General features: G+C 35.9%; 1 long non-coding RNA gene across 2 annotated transcripts; it reads right to left on the bottom strand.

The window, feature by feature from the left end:
• Nucleotides 1–4871: 4871 nt before the first annotated feature.
• LOC135774947 (uncharacterized) lies at nucleotides 4872–7799 on the bottom strand. 2 transcript variants are annotated; one of them, XR_010543783.2, is made up of 6 exons: nucleotides 7617–7799; nucleotides 6773–6918; nucleotides 6332–6429; nucleotides 6106–6191; nucleotides 5911–6025; nucleotides 4872–5773 (listed from the first exon to the last, which is right to left on the bottom strand). It is a non-coding gene; the product is annotated as an uncharacterized lncRNA (long non-coding RNA). The 2 variants fall into 2 exon arrangements; XR_010543782.2 differs by lacking the exon at nucleotides 7617–7799 and having other exon boundaries at nucleotides 6773–7610.
• Nucleotides 7800–9269: the final 1470 nt, after the last annotated feature.

Raw genomic sequence — 9269 nt, forward strand, 5'->3', positions numbered from 1 at the left:
GGCCGCACGCCGAAAAAGTTTGAGAACCGCTAGCCTAGAAGCCCTAGATTAGGCTTCTAAATCAGTGATTCTCAAACTTTTTAGAGTCCAATTGGACTCTTTTTTTAAAGTTTATCAATTACGTATCTGGGGTTGTTTATTTTAAATTAAATTAAATAATAAAGTAAATTTAAAAATATAAAATAATACTTTTTCATTTCCAAAATGCTAAAATTTCAGAATCAACAAAAATTTAGTTTTTGTCACACTTTTAGTGGTTTTACCAACAGAGGCCACTAGGTGTCATTGGTTTGCTGCATACACTTGTCACAAATTAATACATTACTGTCACTGAATTATCATTACTGCAAAACGGTTTTGAAATATACCTTCTTAAAACTATCCAAGGAAATTACTTACACCATTCTTTCGGCAAAATGGTGATGAAACATGAAACTATATATAGTTTCTCAAGATTATTTTAAATTTAGAATAAGCTATAATCGTTTTATTTTTACGTTAAATTTGTTAATTGTTACGTTAAAAATTTGGCCACACCAAAGTTAAGGGTTTACATTTTAATTAAAAATTTGCATTACAAGTGGTTTCAAATTTTGAAAGTTGCTTATAAAACAACAATGGTTATGAAATTGCTTATAAAAAGTTGCTTTCATTACCTTGATATGTTAAAGTGGAATTTCACTTAAACAAAATGTAAAATACTAAGTTAGACTTTAAAATTTGTTTATTCGCAAAGGTCCCCAAAAAGCAGTCCCAACTTCAAACGCAGTTTTTCACATTTTTTGCATTTTATCTTTTATGTGATAAATAAAGCAAATATAAACACATTAAATGTATTTAATGAAACTGGTAGTAGTACTTATATTGATAACAGTAAACAAATTAAAATGGCATTATATTTTGGTCACAATTTGATTTTGATTGTCCCCATTTCACATTAAATTGACTATACAATAAGTAATGCATGCAGCATGTCAACAAACTTTTATTAGACTACTTAAGTACTGTATTAAACTGTAACTAGCATTGTTAATGCATTCATGTTGTACTAGTCTATGTCGTGTTCAGCATAGGACTGCTTTGTCATGTCTTTACTGTATGAATGGATGTTCACTGTAGAATAATGCTTTATAAGTTAACATACTGTAGGAAAAAAACTCTGCGAAAGATGGATGTAATGTAGGGGATACCTGCCAACCTTCCTCCAGGTTTCTATGGGCACAGATTTATTTTGGGCCTTTTATCAGTGTGTTATGTCTCACCACTATGGGAACTACAGAAACAACTGACAAAAATGATCAATAGCTAGCTCACCCACCCTAAAAATCAACCAATTAACAGGCAACCTCTAACCTGAACCATCTGTGTCTATGATTCAAACCTGGGATCAATGGTGTGCTTTTTTCTTGTGGCATAATCAGTTAATGTACGCTGACAACAACATCACCTAACCATTAGATGCTGCATGCTTATGCATTACTTAATCAAGCAGAATTAAATAGCTGGAAATACGAGCGCTCGTAACACAGGCGCAATTATCACCCAATTGCTGCTATTTTAGCTCACATTAGACTTTAATTGAGATTTTCAGACTTGACATTTTGTTGACTGGAGGAGGAAGGCTGATTGCTCCCCAGCGGAAAACTACAACCCTTCCCCCTGCTGTCATGATGAAGCCACGACCACCTCATCAGCCCTGGCACCCCGATCCTCACTATTGGGAAAACACAAGGGGATTGATGGTGATGGTGTGGGGGGGTGGGGGGATGGTTTGGCTTAATATCTGAAGGGCTTTGCATGGGACCAAGCAGCAGAGGGGGGCCCGTTCAATATTAATGCGGCAGCAGACGTTTCAACCTGTGAGACGGCTGACAGGTTTCTGCCTATGGCTTACATTGAACATATGTGCACCTGCATGTGTTAATGCCCATGACCCTATTGGGACCAGTTAACACAATTCAACCCACATCAGCAAAAAAACATTTTGTGCGTATAGGTGCATTACAGCGGCGTGTGCAAAATTACTTTGGATGGTTAGACAATGTAATCGGCGTAGTTGATTTTATTGGACACCTACTTTTGTCTTAAAGGGACATTCCACTTTTTTTTGAAAATATGCAAATTTTCCAGCTCCCCTAGAGTTAAACATTTGATTCTTACGGCGCATTCACACAGGGCGTCAGCGTTAACGCTTCCCATTCACTTTTAATTGGTGATGTCATGCTTTGGCGAAATGAATTGTGGATCCGTCGGCGCGCTGTCAGTGTGGTTGCTCGCGGCAGAAGTTGAACATTTCTCAACTTTTCAAGCAGCAACGCGTGCGTCAGCCAATCAGATCGCCTTATGCAAATAACCTAGGCAGAGCCAGCCAATTACGTTTATGGAAGAACCGAGCATGTGTAGCGGCCACTCTGATTGGCTGTTGGCCACGCTTCAGACAAGCCTTCCGTTAAGCGTTAACGCTTACGCCCCGTGTGAATGCGCCATTAACGTTTTGGAATCAATTAATCTGATCTCTGGGTCTGGCGCTAGCACTTATGCTAGCACTTACAAAGTCACTGATTATTCACTAATTATTACGCCAGTTTGAGAGTATAGTTCCTATCTGCTAGAAAATCGCAGCTTTTAATTTTCTGTCAGTCTTGGTACACGATGTAACTACAGAAGAGTCAAGTTTTAAATAGGAAAAATATCGAAACTCTTTAGTTATTTTTTAGCGCGATGCTAATGGTCTAATCAGATTCAATGGATTGTGCTAAGCTATGCTAAAAGTGCTAGCGCCAGACCCAGAGATCGGCTGAATGGATTCCAAAACGGTAAAAATCAAATGTTTAACTCTAGGGGAGCTAGAAAATGAACATATTTTCAAAAAAAGTGGAATGTCCCTTTAAGGGTAATTGCCAAACTTTGATTTAGCTCAATTGTTTCTATAGCTCATTTGGTTGTGATAGCAGCTCAAATGTTGTGGGTTCGATCCCAAGGTAACACACATACTGGATAAAAGCATTTATGAAATGCATTACCCTAATGCAATTTAAGTTTAATCGTATCTTTTTATGTTCAAAACCGTATTTTCTTAGAGATGCTTATTTGGTTTGTTTTCAACAGCTGCTACTGATCTTTTTGAAATATGTGTGATTTCTCATCTTCGGGTGAGCTTTGACCTCTGCTGACCCACATTTATGAGATCCCGGTGTCACATTATAAGTTGGTTCTGCTTTCAGACTAGAACCAGCCAAACACTACAGACCACACAGACACAAAAGCTGTTATCAATACGCAGCACAGCTTGCCCACTTTTTGAATTATTTCCAAAACTAAGTGCTTTCATAGTTTTAATGTGTTTACCTTCCACAGATGTGCTCAGTAAACAGTGAGGACAAAGATGTTTGTTTTTTTATTAAATGTGGGCAAGTTTTTTGGTTTGTCTTATTGGCAAAGTGTTTTTTATTCATTTTCTACACCCCATCGATTATCTGCCGTACATAGCATTCTCATAGAGCTATCACTGCTTCATATATAACCGCAAATACATGAATGAGATCTTCTCTTGTACTCAAAAAGAGTAGGACTGAAGATGAAGATGGATGGAGATATGAAGAAAAGGGCAGGTCTCACCTGTCTGTGATGAATTATTCAGTGCAACAGCCAAGAGTAAGTGCTCTGGTAAAGGAAACGCTTCAGGCTCGCTTAAGGTGACGTCCAACATGTTCCATCTGTGATAATCTGTCACAGACATTGGGAGAATGAGCACTTGCACAATTAACACACACACACACACACACACACAATCGCACAAAGAAGTACACATGTACAAACACACTCTCTCTCTCTCTCTCACTCTCTAAGCAGCATCTCTGAGAATTGTGTTACCATAGAGACGGAGGGATGAGCATTTTAATGAATAGAGTATGTCGGTTGAAAAGTAAATACTGGTTAATGGGACCCATTCAAGACATCAGTTCCAAAAGACTAATGCTTTTAAAATTAAGCACGTCAGAGGTGTTTTTAAGTTTTTTTTTACATATAAATCTAGTAGACTTCAAGCAATAAGTTATTTTTCTATTTTTAAATAGAAATTATATGCATTGTTCATTTTGGGGTCTCTTATTTTTTTTTAAATAGCTGGATCTCTGCATAAAGTAGTAGGCTACGCTAATTTTCCATAGATTCGGGATATTACTATTTTTAGGACTTTACTTTTTTTTAAATACAATTCTCTCATATTTCACTCACCTTTATGTCATTCCAAGCTCATGATGTTTTTTCTTCCACGCACTCCCAGAACAAAAACTATAACTGGAACGGTATACCATATTTAAATGTCCTAAAATGCAATATTTAGGTATATCTATACATTTGATACAAATATGTATCTTTGAGGAACTAATATGCACTCTTTAGGTAGAAAGGTGTACACTGTCAAATATAATGCTGCATAAAGTAAAAAAACGTTGTTTTGGAAGATAATTTAACCTACTTATTTAAAGGGACACTCCACTTTTTTTGAAAATAGGCTCATTTTCCAGCTCCCCTAGGGTTAAACATTTGATTTTTACAATTTTGGAATCCATTCAGCCGATCTCCGGGTCTGGCGGTACCATTTTTAGCATAGCTTAGCATAAATTATTGAATCTGAATAGACCATTAGCATCGCGCAAAAAACAACCAAAGACTTAAAAAAAATTAAAAATGACATTTTCCGTTGATCTTAGTACACGATGTAACTACAGAAGAGTCAAGTTTTAAATAGAAAAAATACCGAAACTCTTTGTTAGGTCTAACTATGACTAGGTTGAATTATAGTTCTGCATAGGACCTACATTGTAGCCTCTATGCCGTACACAGCAAAATCACTGGTGTTAAAATAACACCCAGGGTGTCAAATTTAACACTGGAAAAGTGTGTATATGTGTCCACACTACACTGTGTTAATTTAGTCAAAAGTGTAGTGTTAATTTAACAACACTCATTATATGTTAATTTAACACTCAATATTGTTAAATTTTACACTTTGTTCAACACTATTCATTGTTGTTTCCACACTACACTGGTGTTGGCACAGAAATACAGTGTTAAAAATTAACACTCCTAATTTAAGGTCAACACCAGTGTAATGTGAATTCAACAATGTTAAGTGTTAAAATACTGATTAATAGCCACTTTTGTTAATAATGGGTTGTTTCTATAAAAGACAAATGACAAGAAATATTGCAAAACCTCTTTTTATTAAAGTACATCACATTTAATATTTACATTGATACACACAACACTTTGCATTTAATACTGCTTATTTAAATACCTCAGCTACAATTAGAATACAGAATACAGTATGGAATAATGAAAGTTATCTTATACCACAGCACAGGGACATGAAAACCACTTATTATAAGGTCTTTAATAAATCAAATGAGAGTTAAAAAAAATTAGCCACCCTACTCAAAACTTGAACATTAAAATACACTGCAATTACCTTACTGGCAGGCAGAAATGCTTATCCTTCACAATACTAAAGATTTATCCATAACAAAACAGACATTTCAATTCAAAAGACGTTTCATTTTTCTTAAATACGTTCCAACCTGGTATTTAGTTCTGTAGTTGTTTTACTCATGATGTAGTGGAAGGCTGCATCAGTGGTCTTCATCATGGAGGGAATGGCTTTTTGGTCCAGAATGATGCAAAAATTCTGGATGCAACTTCTGTTCCCAACGCAGTGCAGGCAGGGCTGTGCTGATTCATCCCCCTCAAAGCATGGATTGATGCTCATCACCTAAGTGTTTTAAAAGAGTGTATTTGATGAATGTATTTGATGTGTATTTATGAACTTGTATGCATTTACATGGGGTGAACAATGCAAGCAAACTAACTGCTGAATAAATAACTAGAACAAAATACTAAAAAAATTACATAGCACAATCAGTAGCTTCAGTTGCACATTGACCCTCTCCAGTCTTTCCTCCTTTCACAAATGAAGGAAAGAGGTGAATGAGCCAGGGAAGAGCTGCCACATCACTGTCCCGTCCTAGCAAAACAGAATTTAAACACCATGAGTATACAGTTAAACTTTAAAACCGTAAAAGTAGCAAACCCATGTACACTTACCATATTTAAACTCCTGTTGACCAGACAGAGGGTCATCCATATTGTTGTATGTTGGCTATTTTGCAATACATCACCTCAGCATATTTCTGCAGATTTTCAAAGACAAAAAGAGTCAAGAAAATACCAAAAAGGGTGCAGTTTTAACCGTTATTTGAATCAAAATCATCTCAGTATAATAAATCATGTTAGAGACAGTGTACAGTACAAATGTACTGTGTGTACTCACATAACTAGTTGGTAAGCTCTTATCCTCCAAACTGGGTTAAGGAATAACAGTTCCAGAATTCATGGGTATGCCGTATTTAAATATAGTCTGGTAGGGTCCTATCACAAAAATGACAATAAAGACTCTGAAAACTCAACATTCTTTTTATATTAAAAACAGCACTCAAGACAATATGAATCTTCATTTATACATTTTCAAAATAGTAATCAATTTGATTGCTATTTAATATGACATCAATAGCAAAACGATGTATGAGAAGATAATATATTTTTATTAAAGTTGGCAGCAGGTCATGTGAGTTTCTTTCCAGATTAATAATAATAATAATAATAATAATAATAATAATAATAATATGTACAAAACTACATATACTAAAAAGATTGGTTAACTGTTCAGTTATGTCAAATAAAATGATTTATATGTATAAATATATAAACTTACCTTCTGTAATGAATTTATATAAGTATTAGCAGTCGTTTCTCATTGGAAGTCATCCATGTCAGGTCTTCTTTAATAAACTGCCCTAAAAACAGCATCTCTTCTGAATGATTTGAAGCACTCAGTGTGAACTTTCACCAAACTAGCATCTATAATGACAGAAAAAAACAAATGTTCGCCATACACGTTTTACACTATCGTATGTATTTGCCATTTGCATCTGTCTGACATCTAGCGCCACGAAAAGCTTACAACACACAATGCATCCAATCTGTGCATACAAATGATGATGTATTGTGAGGTTTTGGTCAAATTAATTGTTGGTTTGGCGATATTTCCCCTGTTTGCATACATCTTAGAAAAACACATGACGATGCGGTTGCGGTTTTCTCCGTGTTTTTCAGTAATTTGAATAATTAACCGATATCCGTGCACTCACGTGCATGTAAACGACCTTGTTAACTCACGGTATCTAGCCTATATGATTACCTCATAACGAGCATCATATGGTGAATAAACGAGCTTTCATTTAACTTAATTTCATACCTTCAATTTGTAGTGCATGTCGCGTTTTATCATGGTTCAAATCTTTCGTTCATATCTCCTGTTAATATTATCCTTCTTGGTTTTAAACTTTTAGCTAGCAGTTAAACTTTATTCTAAACTAACAAGGGAACAACGTAACACAAGGTAGCTCTGATTAAACTGAACCAAATAACGAACAAAGGGGAAATAAAATGGGAAAAATATCTTATTTAGGTTTTTTGGCATATGGCTGCGTAGAGTCAGACAGAGAAATAACAGTTTAATTTAGCTAAACCATGTGAATATTATGAGACTGATTTACCTGCTCTCTTCAGTCCTCCTGTGAAAGAAAATGGCGGTAAAATCCCTGACAGGATATGTTTAGTGGAGGCGTGGCTTGATTTACACCGCTCAGAGTGAAATCTGATAACACCCTTGTTTAACACTGACACTGTCGTGAATTTAACACTGGCCTAGCAATGGCAGTGTTATTTTATTACCAGATAGTGTTAAAACAGCATCAACACTGTGTATTTAACACCGTCCCTGAAAATTTAACACTGGTGATTTTGCTGTGTATAGACGGTTTCATCGGACGCACGTGATACACGTCTGGATCCGAACCTTACTTCCGGTTTCGTTTTTTTTAATGGTCTGACTAGCTACTAAACTGATCTCTTGAACGAATGCCTCGTCGAAAATAACAAATGATTTGGTTTCCTAGGTAATCTATGTGTTGTTTTTTTGCTTGTTATATAAATAAACTACGTTTAAAGAACTTTATTGTTATTTATTCTTAGCAGAGTTTACCGGAAGTTACGTGCGGACCGCGACAGCCGCTTGTTTATGTTGTTACTGCTGAAATGGTCTATAAGCGTGAGTTTTCATTTAAACTTCAGCATTGTTGTTTGCATCGATGTACAATTACACATGCAGATTGCTACACTGTAAAAATTCCTTGTTGCACTAAAATTTTTACGTTTATTTAACTTGAATTTACAATTCATTTCCACTTTCTTTACCAGTGAGGAGTTACCCTAAATTATAAAAATAAAGTTAAAATATAACTTAAACTAATTCGACTCCATTTATAGTCGACTCCTTACTAGTCAACCTTGATGCCCTGTCCACAGACTCCACACGTACACAGGTATTTTCAAAACCTTTTATGAAAACTCCTGCGGTAAGGTGAAGATTTTCAAAAACTCTGGTTGCAGCGTTGTCGTGTAGCTGTAGAGTTTTTGGCCTGTGATGTTGTTGTTCATGCAGAGGTGAGACATTTTTTGCATGTTCGTGTGGAAATTTTTTAACAAAGTTTGTTTATAAAAATACACGTGTACGTGTGGACTAGGCCCGAGCTAAATATGCTAATCAAATTTGTGTTTACAATTGCAAGCAGAAATGCGTAACAGGAAATGATCTCCATAGAATCAACGCAGTGTTACATTTTTGGAGAGGTGTGTGTCAGAACTACAAATCCCGCTTAAGTGCTTACATTTTTGCCAAACATCTCATTTTGTATTTCAGTAAAGTCAAGAGGGTGAGTACATGTTGACAACATTTTCATTTTTGGGTGAACTATCCCTTGAAATCTAAATGCTGTGCTTTACAATTCATTCAAAATTTCTATGAGAAATATCACCAGCGCTTAGCCTGTTTGAAATATGAAGCCGAAAATCACTACAAACTATCTCCGAGTCTTTCCCAGAAGCTGTTGGAAAGAGAGTCGGGGTCAAATGTCCTCTAAAATAAGATCTGTGAAGCCCTGAAACTTCTCCAAGAGCAGCAGCCTTGGCTTGCTATGATGCCAGAACGCCCCTAAAAATAAAAGATAATTTCAGTCCTGACTCTTAAAAAACTTTCACACTGTCCATGGTCCAACCACCAGCACCCAGCATTGACCTTGCAGATCGTATTGCAAAAATGGCTTGGACTGTTCATGATGATTGTGCATCAGCTACAAATACCCAATTCC

Source organism: Paramisgurnus dabryanus, chromosome 7, assembly GCF_030506205.2.
Source record: "Paramisgurnus dabryanus chromosome 7, PD_genome_1.1, whole genome shotgun sequence".
Lineage (NCBI taxonomy): Eukaryota > Metazoa > Chordata > Actinopteri > Cypriniformes > Cobitidae > Paramisgurnus > Paramisgurnus dabryanus.